Below are 12,629 nucleotides of genomic sequence, written 5' to 3'. Positions count from 1 at the left end.
CGAGTGCCTGTCTACAGCCTGTAAACAATAAATCATGACTCGAAATAAAATTTGTAGCTCAGTTTTGTGGGATTTTTGCAAAAACGGTTGCCGAGGAGTTTAACCGAAGCAGTAGAGTGCATGATTCCGAATTCAGTGTACAGTAAATTAGTTTTGGGGAACTGTTTATTTCCCAGGCGAGGAATAGAGAATGGCGTGGCGAACCATGTGGCAGGAGATTTTCTTTTCCCCGTTCCCTCAGCGACGTGCAGCATCCGGTTATGAATGATTTCCGTTTCTTCCTTTTATTCTTCGTTATCCCAGGCTTCTCGTTTGTTCTTTGTCGCCACCGTGATAACAACCTTGTTTCCGGTCTTCTTATTTGTATTTTCTTGCCTCCTTGATGAGGACTTTATTGAGAACGAAGACTCTCAGGTCTTGTCTCTTGATCGCCTGGGCCATCTTCGTCCTGCGAAGCTCGTAGACTCCTGGGACGACATCGAAAACTTCGTAGGTCATGTCCCACGCGGTGTCAGGAACTTCGGCCCTCACCTGATAGACATTCATGACGACGTTCTCTTCGCTGGAACTGTCGTCCTCACTCCTCCACCAGCAGAAAACCCGGCTAAAACAAGAACCTGCGAAGTAGATCATGGCGAAGTTCTTGAGGCTTTCTGCGAAGTGTCTTGGGTCTTGGAGGATAAACTGTTGGTCGGACTCACAAGTCGGAGATCCTAGATTGGCTTAGGTCAACCTTGTTCGCAGCACCAACATTTATTCATTCATTTACTTTTATTTGTTTATTTATCTGTTTATTAATGTGTTTAGACATTCAATTATATGTATATTTACTAGTTCGTTCTTATTTCTTGAATTATATATTTTAGATTTAATAATTTATTTGTTCATGTATCTGTTCATTTGTTTATTTATTACTTTGTTTATTTGTTTATATACTTATTAGTTTATTTATTGATTTGATTTACTTTTGTTTATTTATTTGTTTGTATATTCATTTGCTTATTCATGTATTAATTCATTTGATTTGCTTATTCATTTTGTTACGTTGGCTGCCCTTACGTACCTAAGCGTCGCCTCCTGACTTGCTTTCCCACTGTGGACCATCGCCTGTGGCCACTTTCGCACAGTGGGAAGACCTCCACGTGCGCTGGTGGCGTCATCAGTAGCGTGCTGGTCTCGCATTTGCCTAGCTGTGGGTTCGAATCCCGTACTCCTCTCCGATTCCCGGCAGGGACTGTCACCTACTGCAACAGTCCAAGCGACTAGGTGACGGCTTCGGCCGCAGTTGAGTGCCTCCTGACGTAAGCTCCTCGTCACCACCATGACTTCCATAATCCTTTCGAAAAAAAAAAAAATCGTCACAACATCTGCAGAAGGTGGTCAGTGAGGAGGGACAAATGGCAGTCATTCGTGACCGTGGAAAATTACTTGAGCATCTAACCTCCACGGATGACCCTCAAATGAATGAAATTGTTAGACCAGAGGCTTGATCGAGAGGGATTTAAAACTCCTGCCTTCCTCAGGCTTTCCTTTCCAGACGAATGATATCGCTCTGCGACTAAACGTTTCCAGTCGAAGTAGGTACTCAAACGTTTCGAGCAGGGTACTCAAAGGTTTACATGCAATCCATCTACTTTGATGAAATATAGTGTAGATCTCAAAGCCTAGAATCAGGAAAGACAAAGTCTCTCACGGGGCTGAGGGAGGAGTGACGTCACACTATCTTTTTTGGGTCCGATTTAACTAAACTTCTGAGGACTGCATGGCGTCATGTCAACTCGGAGGGCATTTTGGACAAATGTGTACTCTGTGCATTATTTCCTTTTCCTGGTCCTGAATAGCCAAAGGAAATCTATGTCTTCCTTTGCTTCCATGACGTTATTGATTTCTATGAGGTAACTGACGTCTTCCTTCTCATAGAAATTACGTAAACTAATTTAGGAAGTGTGTGTGTGTGTGTGTGTGTGTGTGTGTGTGTGTGTGTGTGTGTGTGTGTGTGTGTGTGTGTGTGTGTGTGTGTGTGTGTGTGTGTGTGTGTGTGTGTGTGTGTGTGTGTGTGTGTGTGTGTGTGTGCGTGTGTGTGCGTGCGTGTGCGTGCGTGTGCGTGCGTGTGTGTGTGTGTGTGTGTGTGTGTGTGTGTGTGTGTGTGTGTGTGTGTGTGTGTGTGTATGTATTTGTATGTGTGTGTATTTTGAATCCTGATGTTCAATTCCTAAGCTGCCCACACGCAGAGGCCTTGCATTACGATTTTTGATGGTTGGCGTCAAGAGGCCAGCAGTCCTCACAACATATTCACTGTGTGTGGTCTCTTGATTCCAGTCGTCAAATGGGATTACGTCTGATTAATTATAAATCCAGGTGAGGCCAGGACGTAATTCCATCTGCCGATTGGAATCAAGAGACCACACACAGTGAAGATGTTGCGAGGAGACTGGCCTCTTGACGCCAATCCTAAAAAAAATTGTAATGCCAGTCCTCTGCGTGTGTGGGCAGCTTAGGGATACTTTTGTGAGGTTTTAAATATCTAAAGCATAACTAAGTTCTTACTTTATTTTTTCCAGGAACGAAAAAGAGTGTTTCGTTTTAAATTCTTATTTACACAACAAAATAATAACAACAAAGCACTTGGGTAACTAGAACAATTAAGTATTTTATTTTAATGAAAGTTAAAATCAGAAGACAAGAAAATTATCACATGAGACAGAACAACACTAAAATACCAATATTTAGTCCACGCGTAATGTGGATAAATAAGGTGGAGGAAAACAATCTCAAAAGGTGAACCTAAAGAAAAAGAAAGAAAAAAAAAAAAGCTGTTGCTATATATCTTGTGGAAAAAAGTCTCCGTTAACGGGTGACGGATGGCGAGCTACCGACTCGAACGAGATGAGGAAGAAAAAGCGAACCGAGGGAGGTTGAAGCCTCCTTAAAATACTCGCAATTGACCTGACACGTCAATGGAGCCGAAGGGTACAACAAAAGGAAGTTTTTCCTAATCCCACTCTGGATAACAGCATTACAACCTAACCATTTAACATACTAACTTTAAATTTCACACACAAGAATAATATCTACGTATAAAAAAGTAGTACTAACACAAAGAAAATAAAAGAAAGACAACAAGATAATTTACTGGCAAAGCGTGCGCAATGCGCATGTCCAGTCTGCCGGTGATAGAAACCATTACCATATGTCTAAACTTAAATAAAAAACAAATATTGGTCTACGTTTCAGCATACTGACATGTTGTATCTGTGTTACAAGTTGTAATAAAATAATCTGGTCACATTACATCAAAGAGTAAAGTAAAATAAGAAAAACATAAACAAAAAATGCAACTTGGTCATTTACACCCGTACGCTGCCCTCACGGCTTACTATGACCTGAATGCAGGACACCTAAACACCCGCTGTGATCTGACAGATGTTGACTTTCTGGATGTGACACTGGTATACACAGCTGACAGATAAAAGGGGGGGGGTTAAGCTACGTGCTGGTTGACAACTAACGACCAACACGAGAAAGAAAAAATAAATAAAAAAGGACATTAGCAACGTGACAGTCGTTAGTTCCCGTAGTGACCCTTATCCGAAAAAAGTGAAGTGGTTTTTCAAGGGTACACGTAATTGAGCCGTTTTATTCTTTCTCGTCCTAATTCTATTCCTCTGATTCTTTATAATCTTCTGTTTCTTCTCCTCCTTCCTGATTTATCGTTCTTGTCCTACTTCACTGCAAGAACGCACACACACACACACACACACACACACACACACACACGTCATTCGTCATAGTGACAACACGCATAAATTGGTGTTCCTGAGAAGTACGTTAATAACGGAACGTCTTAACAGTGCTATAACTATAGAATACCTAGTGTGTAATATATGGAAAGGGGAAGTGCTCGTGGATACCCGAAATTATTGAATTATAACGTAAAAAGTGTGAAATTGAAGCAAAATGGGAGAAAATGTTGACGGGTCAGAGAAACCCCATGATGGTCGTTCGTTGCGTTCAAATGTAAACAGATACCAAGAGTTGGCTACCGGTGCAAGAGCGAAACAAAATATAAATCAAAGTTTCAGATCACCAAAAGGTACCAAAGGGTTTCTATTTGACAATGGCGATGAAAGTAGTTTTTCTGGGTTCATTGGGTACGAAAGAAGACTCTTTAGTAGAATTAGAGACATAGAGAGGGAGATGAGAAATATGAACGATTCATGGAAGCAAGAAACAATCGATCTATGGAAGACAAATAAAGACTTAAACAAGGAAGTGACTGACTTAAAGAAAGTAAACACTGAAATAAAACAAGAGATAAATGCACTAAAAAAAGAAACTGGCCGAGTTGAAAAGTGAAAACGAGAAGTTAAAAATAATGAAAACACAAATAACAAAACCATAAGTTAAGAGATACATGAACGAATTAAAACAATGACCGTGGGAGCGGGAAAAAACATAGTAGAAAATGAATTGCAGCAACTCAGGAATGATTGGAAAAAAGACAATGAAGATAAGATAATTTTCAAAGAAATAGTTCATCAACAGATGCAAGAGAAGGCCGAAGATGCAGTTATTAAGGTAAATAATGGATTTACCTCAGTGTTAAACGAACTTAACGATTACCTGTCAGAAGCAAAACCAAACGTAATGGGAATTGTGTAGACAAAATTAAGGGGTCCACTAGTACCAGTGTTGGACATGGATTATATAACCATTGGCTTAGAAATAGGGAGGAGAAACATGGTGCATGAGTCATATTCCTGGTTAAGAAAAACTTAAATGTGACAAATTACATATGAGAGAACAGGGTGGAAATGATCACAAAAAGAGTTGAAGAGAATGATATGAAAAACAAAAAAAATTCAGTTATTTATGTGCCCCCAAAAACAGGGTTTTGGAGAAAGATTAATTCAAAATGTTAGATAAACGAAGTCTTCATTAAATGAGATGCTGAAGGATGGAAGTAACGCAGTACTCATGGGTGATTTTAATTGCAAAGAAATATGTTGGGAAGAGATAACAGTGAAAGGTGGAAAGGATCAATGGGGAAATGCATTACTCGACATGACTATAGAACATACAATCACACAATGGGTAAAGGAAAACACTAGCTTTAGAAATAATGAAGAACCATCGAGACTAGATTTATTATTTAGGTCAAAACCTGAAATAGTAGATAAAATTGAGTACAAGACGCCAATTGGGAAGAGTGACCACATACTACTCGAATTAGGATTAAAGGAGGAAATATATATAAAGAGAAATGAGAAACACAGAAAGGGAAGACTGATGTATAGTAAAACGGACTTTGAGAAATATATTGCATTTTTCTTAAAGTTAACTGGGAAAAATTCTACAAGTAAGAAACACAATTGAAAGAAAAATGGAGGATTCTTATGAAAATCTACAAAGAAGGAATGGATAAATATGTCCCCAAGCAAAAACAGGAAAAGGTGTTTACTAAGTGCTGGTTTAATAGAAGGCGCACCGAAGCGAAAGACAGAAGAGATAAAGGTTGGAAAAGATGGAGAAAAGACAAAAAACACAGAAAGTGACAAATACATATTAATCAAAGGAACGAACATGTAAAAATACGCAGGGAAGAAAAGAGAAACTATGAAAAAGACATAAAAGATGTAAGGATCAGCCAAAACTATTCCATAGATATGCAAATGGTAAACTAAAAAACAAACACGAAACATTGAAACTACGCCAAGGGAATACGGAATACACACAAGATACAGAAATGGCTGAAGTCATGAGAAAACACTTCAAGTCGGGTTTCACTAGAGAAAAAATGCAACATCAAGATGAAGGGAGAGAAGTGACCCCCTCCCCCCCATGAGGGAAATAATAGTAACACGGAAAGAAATAATGGATTAGATAATGAACCTTGATGTCAGGAAATCGCACGGCCCGGATGGAATAAAATTGGATAATAAAAGAATGTAAAAAACTAACAGACAAAATATATAACATAATAAATTGCTCACTCAAAGAAGGAAAGATACCAGAAGACTGGAAAAATGCTGATATCGTACCAATTTACAACGGAGAAAATAAGGAAGACACAACAAATTACAGACCGGTTTCCCCTACAAGCACGGTAGCTAAAGTTGATGAAAAAGTTATAAAAAAAAAAATGGTTAAAAACTCTGGAGAAGAACAATTTCCTAAATCGGAGACAACTCGGATTTAGATAGGGAAGATTATCTACCACAAATCTGATCCATTTTTACTCAATACTACTAGATATAACACAAGAAAGGGACGGATGGGCTAATTGTGCGTTCGTAGATCTACATAACCCTTTGATAAAGTCCCTCACAAAGAAAACTATTAAGACAACTGGAAACCATAGGAGGTAAACAACTGAAATGTATGGAGGACTATTTGCATGGAAGAAAAATGAGAGCAGTGCTCAGAGATATGAGTTCTACTTGGGAAGAAGTAACTAATGGAGTTCCACAAGGATCAGTATTCGCTCCAATAATGTTTGCTATGTGAATGACATGGACGAAGATGTGGAATGTTACATGAGCTTCTTTGCAGATGATGCAAAATTGTTCAAGAAAAAGAGCACTGAAACGGACTGTGACTCACTACAGAAAGATCTGAACAGGGTCTGGGAATAGAGTCAGAACTGGGAAGTGGACTTCAACATCAAGAAATGTAGTAAAATGGAATTTGGAAAAATAAGGATATCAAGACAATATAAAATTGGGGAAAAGGAAGTAACGAAAGTGGAATCTGAAAAAGATCTGGGGGTGACCATCACAAAAGATATGTCCCATGACAAACATATAAACAAAATTGTCGGCGAAACCTACAGCTTACTAAGATCAATAAAAATGACTTTTACTTACTTGGATGAAGAAATGGTAAAGAAAATACACACTGATAAAGCCTAAAGTGGAGTACGCAGCGACATTATGGTCATCCAGTACTAAAAAGAATATAAGGAAAATTAAGAGAATCCACAGAGTAACCAGGAGGATGGCCCCAACTCTATCAAAAATGTCATTTGAAGAAAGATTGTCTCAAAACTAGAACTAGCGACTCTGGAACAAAGAAGAGAAAGAGGTGACTTGTTGACCATCAACAGAATTATGATAGTGTGGAAGTCCTTGATAGAGATGACTTACTAAATTGGGATAAGAGAAACACAAGAGGACATGGAAAGAAACTCAAAAAGGACAGTTATAGAAGAGACCTGAAAAAGAACAGCTTTCCCAACAGAGTGGTGGATGTATGGAACATACTAGACGAAACAATAGTGTGGGCAAAAACAATACAAGAATTTAAGAACAAATTAGATATAGCAAGACACAGAGACGGGACACCACGAGCGTATCTTCCCTTCCCGTAAGATATAACTAGGTAAATAAACACACACACACACACACACACACACACACACACACACACACACACACACACACACACACACACACACACACACACTTCCTAAGTTAATTTACGAAACTTCTATGAGAAGTATGACGTCAATTTCCTTGTAGATAAAAATAACGCCATGGAAGCACAATAAGATTAAAACTTCCTTTGGTTATCCAGGGCCAGGCAAAGAAACCAAAGCACAGAGTATACATTTATTCTAAACGTCCTCCGAGTCGACATGACGTCATGCAGTTCTAGCACGTTTGATTATTTCGGACCCTAACAAGATAGTGTGACGTCACTCCTCTTCCAGCCCTGGAACAGACTTTGTCTTTCCTGATTCTAGGCTTTGAGATCTACACAATATTTTATCAAAGGAAATGAAGGATTACATGTAAACCTTTGAGTACCGACCCCGAAACGTTTGAGTACTTACTTCGATTGGAAACATTTAGTCGCCAGGCGATACCATTCGTCTGGATAGGATAACACGAGCAAGACAGTTTTAAAACCCTCTCGATTAAGCCTTCGATCGAACAATTTTATTCATTTGAGGGTCATCCGTGGAGGTAAGAAGCTCAAGTCATTTTCCACGGCCACGAGTGACTGCTCTTCCTCACGGACCGTATTCTAGGGGTCTTGTGAAAATATATATATATATTTTTTTTTCGAAGGGATTATGGAAGTCATGGTGGTGAGGAGGATCCTACGCCAGGACCGAGGACGTCACCTAGGTGCTTGGACTCTTCGAGTAGGTGACAGTCCCTGCCGGGAATTGGAGAGGAGTGCGGGATTCGAACCCACAGCTAAGCGAATGCGAGATCAGCACGCTTTCGATGACGCCACCAGCGCACGCGAAAGTCTTCCCAATATGCGAAAGTGGCCACAGGCGATAGTCCTCAGAGGAAAAGCAAGTCAAGAGGTGACACTTCTGTCTGTCACGGCAGCAAACGTAACGAAATAATTAAATAGATAGAATAAATTGATACATTAATAAACAAATAAATATACAAACAAATTCATAAACAAACAAATAAAAGTAAAGTAGATAAATGAATAAGTAAATAGATACATAAAGGAATAAATAAATAAATACACAAAAGAACAGAAACATAAAAAAATAATTAAACTAATAGGTAAATAAACAATGAAGATGAATTAATAAATACATTTAATACTGAATAAACACATCAATAAACAGATAAATAGATAAACAAATAAAATTGAATAAATGAATGAACAGATACACGAACAAATAAATTAGATAAATAAATAACCCAACATATAAAAATGATCTAGTAAAAATATATATAATTGAATAAGCAAACACAGTAATAGATAGACCAATACATAAACAAATAAAAATGAATAAATGAATGAATGTTGGTGCTATGAACAAGGTTGACCTCAGCCAATCGAGGATCTCCGACTCTCTGAGGCCGACCAACAGGTTATCCTCCAAGACCCAAGACCCTTCGCAGAAAGCCTCGGCTTCGGAGGTTCTTGCTTCAGCGGAGCTTTCTGCCGGTGGAGAAGGAGGAAGGAGGACACTTCCACCAAAGAGAACACCATTATAGACACCTCTCAGCTGAAGGTCGAGGTTCCTGACAACGCGAGGGACAGGACCTACGAAGTCTTCCAAGTCGTCCCAGGAGTTCAGGAGCTCCGCAGGGCGAAGATAGCCCTGGCAATCAAGAGACGAGACTTGAAAGTCTTCGTTCTCAATAAAGTCCTCATCAAGGAGGCAAGGAAGTACAAATGAGAGGTTCGTGTAAAAAAAAAAAAAATATTGAAATACTTCCGAACTGGTTGCTGCACGGCGCCAGATAAATCAGAAAAACAAATTCTCCTGCCAGATGGTTCGCTACACCATTTCATATTCGTCGCCTGGAAAACAAATCCCCCAAACCAATTCACTGCCCATCCTGCACGATCAAGAGACGAGACTTGAGAGTCATTGTTCTCAACAAAGTCCTCATCAAGGAGGCAACAAGGTTCTCATCAAGGAGGCGACAAAGTACAAAGGAGAAGCTCTTGTTAACGAAAAAAGAAGAAGAAAGCTAAACAATTTAGAATTGGTTGCTGTACATTGCCAGAGGAAACGAGGAAAAATCTTCTGCCAAATGGTTTGCAAGCCATTCTATATTCCTCACCTGGGAAACAAATTCCCAAAACAAATTCACTGCCCACCCTGCATACTGAAGACATAGAACCATGTACTCTATTGCTTTCTTTACGTCTTCGGTCAAATTCCTCGGCACCCGTTTCTAGCCAAATCCAATGAAACTGAATTACAAAGTTTATTTCGAGTCATGCTTTCTTATTTCCAGGCTGTCGACAGGCACTCGTTGGGAAAAAATATAGACTAGAAAGTAACTAACGCAGTCAAAAGTCTTGCAGATACACTTTCTACTGTATACTCAACCCCTTGCCTTCCTTTGGGGTTTGAGAGTTCCCTCAGCGGAATAAAATCACCTGGCGGCAGACAGAATAAAACATAAAAGTCAATCGTCGTCTACCATGTCGGCCAAGAACTTAATTGAGCTCCTTGATTATAAACTTTGAGCACTTATCCCGAAGGGTGATATCTATGGATCACGGTACCTACACGTGATCCAATACCGTAGTGATTCACACACGCAGCAATAGTACCTCTACGGATAAATGAGTTAATTTTTCTTGATCTGGTCACGACCCAAAGGATTATTCGAGCCAGCCCAGTTGTTTAGACGACAGCTATACTATAAAGAGAAGGAGAGAGAAGGAACATCTCTGAATTTAGTTTTACTGACAGCATACATTTCGTGGACCAATAGACCGTCCTTCAGCTGAATAAAATTACCCGACACCACTGCAGCCAGAATAAAACATGTCAGCGGTGCCGCAGGAGTCAAAGGGAAAGACCGTTGGGTGGTGGGGGGGGAGGGTGAGTGGGAGGTCATTCAGCCCGGACGTACGTTGAGGAGATCCTTCGGTGTTGTACAAAGTGCAGAGGAAAATAAATGACGAAATAATCTCGACAAGAAAATGGAGGTGACAATCAAGGAAGTGCCGTTCGGAAATTCTTAGATAACAAAGTGTTGATAACGCTTAATTATGGTACGGCTGTCGTCAAAACAACAGGGCTGCTTCGAATATTCTTCCGGGTCGCGACCAGATAAAGAAAAATGGCCTCACTTATCCGTAGAGGTACTATATGTGAATCACTACTGTATTGGATCACGTGCTGGTACTATGATCCATATCTATTACCCTCCCGGATGAGACCTTAGAGTTTATATTTAAGGAGTTGATTGTCGGGAAGACCTCCCACGAAGTAACCACCAACCACACATGTTGTTTTGGACGGTGAACTCAGAGATGTAAACATCACTAAAAATCGCCAACCTCAACGTTTTTCACTAACGTTCAAAGACTCTTGCGATCGGTCAAGAACATAATTAGGAGTTCACCAAGGACCAATCATTGACCTCAAATACTATAAGCCTAGCCCTAAAGGAGGGACCTATAGCCTTATCAAAGTATCCTTAAACTTAGGAGAAAGAGAGAGACAGAGGCTCTGCAACTAGCAACTATTAGAAAGGTCGGTAGCTCCTATCCTACATACTCCCAAATACGTACATGTACAAAATCATATTTACACAAATGTTGAAAAGTACATCATATTTTATGCTCCCACCAACCCAATAGGTTTAAATTCGCACCTCTCTTTGGCTCGCTACCTCAAAAAGGGAGATTGCGACATAATAACGGTCTCACGCCCTTGGTCAACTATGATTGCCTTTTATGCTTTATTCTGGCTCCCGCCAGGTGATTATATTCAGCTGAGGGGACTTCCAAACCCCAGAAGAAGGCAAGGGGTTGAGTATGCAGTAGAAATTGTATCTGCAGGACTTTTGACTCCATTAGATACTAATTTATTTTACCCAACGAGTGCCTGTCGACAGCCTGCAAATAAGAAATCATGACTCGATATTAACTTTGTAGTTCAGTTTTATGGACTCTGGGGAGGAACGGGTGCCGAGGAACTTGACCGAAGATGTAAAGAAAGCAGTAGAGTACATAAATCTGTCTTCAGTGAGCAGTGAATTAGTTTTCGGGATTTGTTTCCCAGGCGAGGAATATAAAAAGGTGTGGCGAACCATTTGGTGGAAGAATTTCTTTTCCCCGTTTCCTCTGGCGACGTACAGAAACCGGTTCTAAATTGTTTAGCTTTCTTCTTCTTTTTTAGTTAACTAGAGCTTCTCATTAGTACTTTGTCGCCTCCTTGATGAGAACCTTGTTTCCAGGCTTCTTAATTGTATCTCCATGCCTCCTGGATGAGGACTTTGTTACGAACGAAGACTCGCAAGTCTCGTCTCTTGGTCGTGTAGAGTGGGCAGTGAATTATTTTGGGGGATTTGTTTCCCAGGCAAGGAATACAGAATGACGTAGTGAACCATCTGGCAGGAGAATTTGTTTATTTGTTTCCTCTGGCGACGTCCAGAAACCGGTTCTGAAGTATTTCGATTTCTTCTTCTTCTTTTTTTTTTTTAACACAAGCCTCTCATTTGTATTCCCTTGCCTTATCTTTCAACTTGTCAAAAGCTTACTGTTGTGCAGGCTCCCACATGAACTTTGAATCTTTCCTCAACAAAGAACTTAATGGATTAGCTCTGTCTGTATATCCCTGGATAAAATTCCTATAATATTCTGTCAATCCCAAGAAACTTTAATTTTTTCTACATCGTTCGGAACTGGATAATTCTTTACTACTACTACTTTTGAATTTATTATTTCATGCCCCAAATAAATGACACTGTCCTGCAGAAACTTACATTTTTCAAGTTTCACTTTCAATCCTACTTCAACTAGTCTTAAGAATACCAAATCTAATTTCTTAAAGTGCTGAACCGCTGTTTGGGAAACTATTAAAGTATCACTTAGAAATACAATTGGCAATGTTTCCTAACAGCCAATCTAGAACTGCATTCATTAATCTCATGTAAATTAATGGACTATTACATAACCCAAATGGCATTCGTTTGAACGCATAATGTCCAGTTGGTGTAGAGAAGGCTTTGAATTCTCGTGAGTCTTCATACAACTCGATCTGCCAACGCGCAGTCATGATATTTACAGTGCTAAAATACCTATTCTCGGTTTCCAAACTTCTAAGAATATCTCTTTTTACCAGTAAAAGTAATCTGTCGGGTACAGTCTGTTTAATAAATTCCCTATAATCAATAACT

This window comes from Oratosquilla oratoria, chromosome 18, assembly GCF_046742065.1.
Source record: "Oratosquilla oratoria isolate Oo_2021 chromosome 18, ASM4674206v1, whole genome shotgun sequence".
Lineage (NCBI taxonomy): Eukaryota > Metazoa > Arthropoda > Malacostraca > Stomatopoda > Squillidae > Oratosquilla > Oratosquilla oratoria.
Note: the sequence above shows the minus strand (reverse complement) of the source record.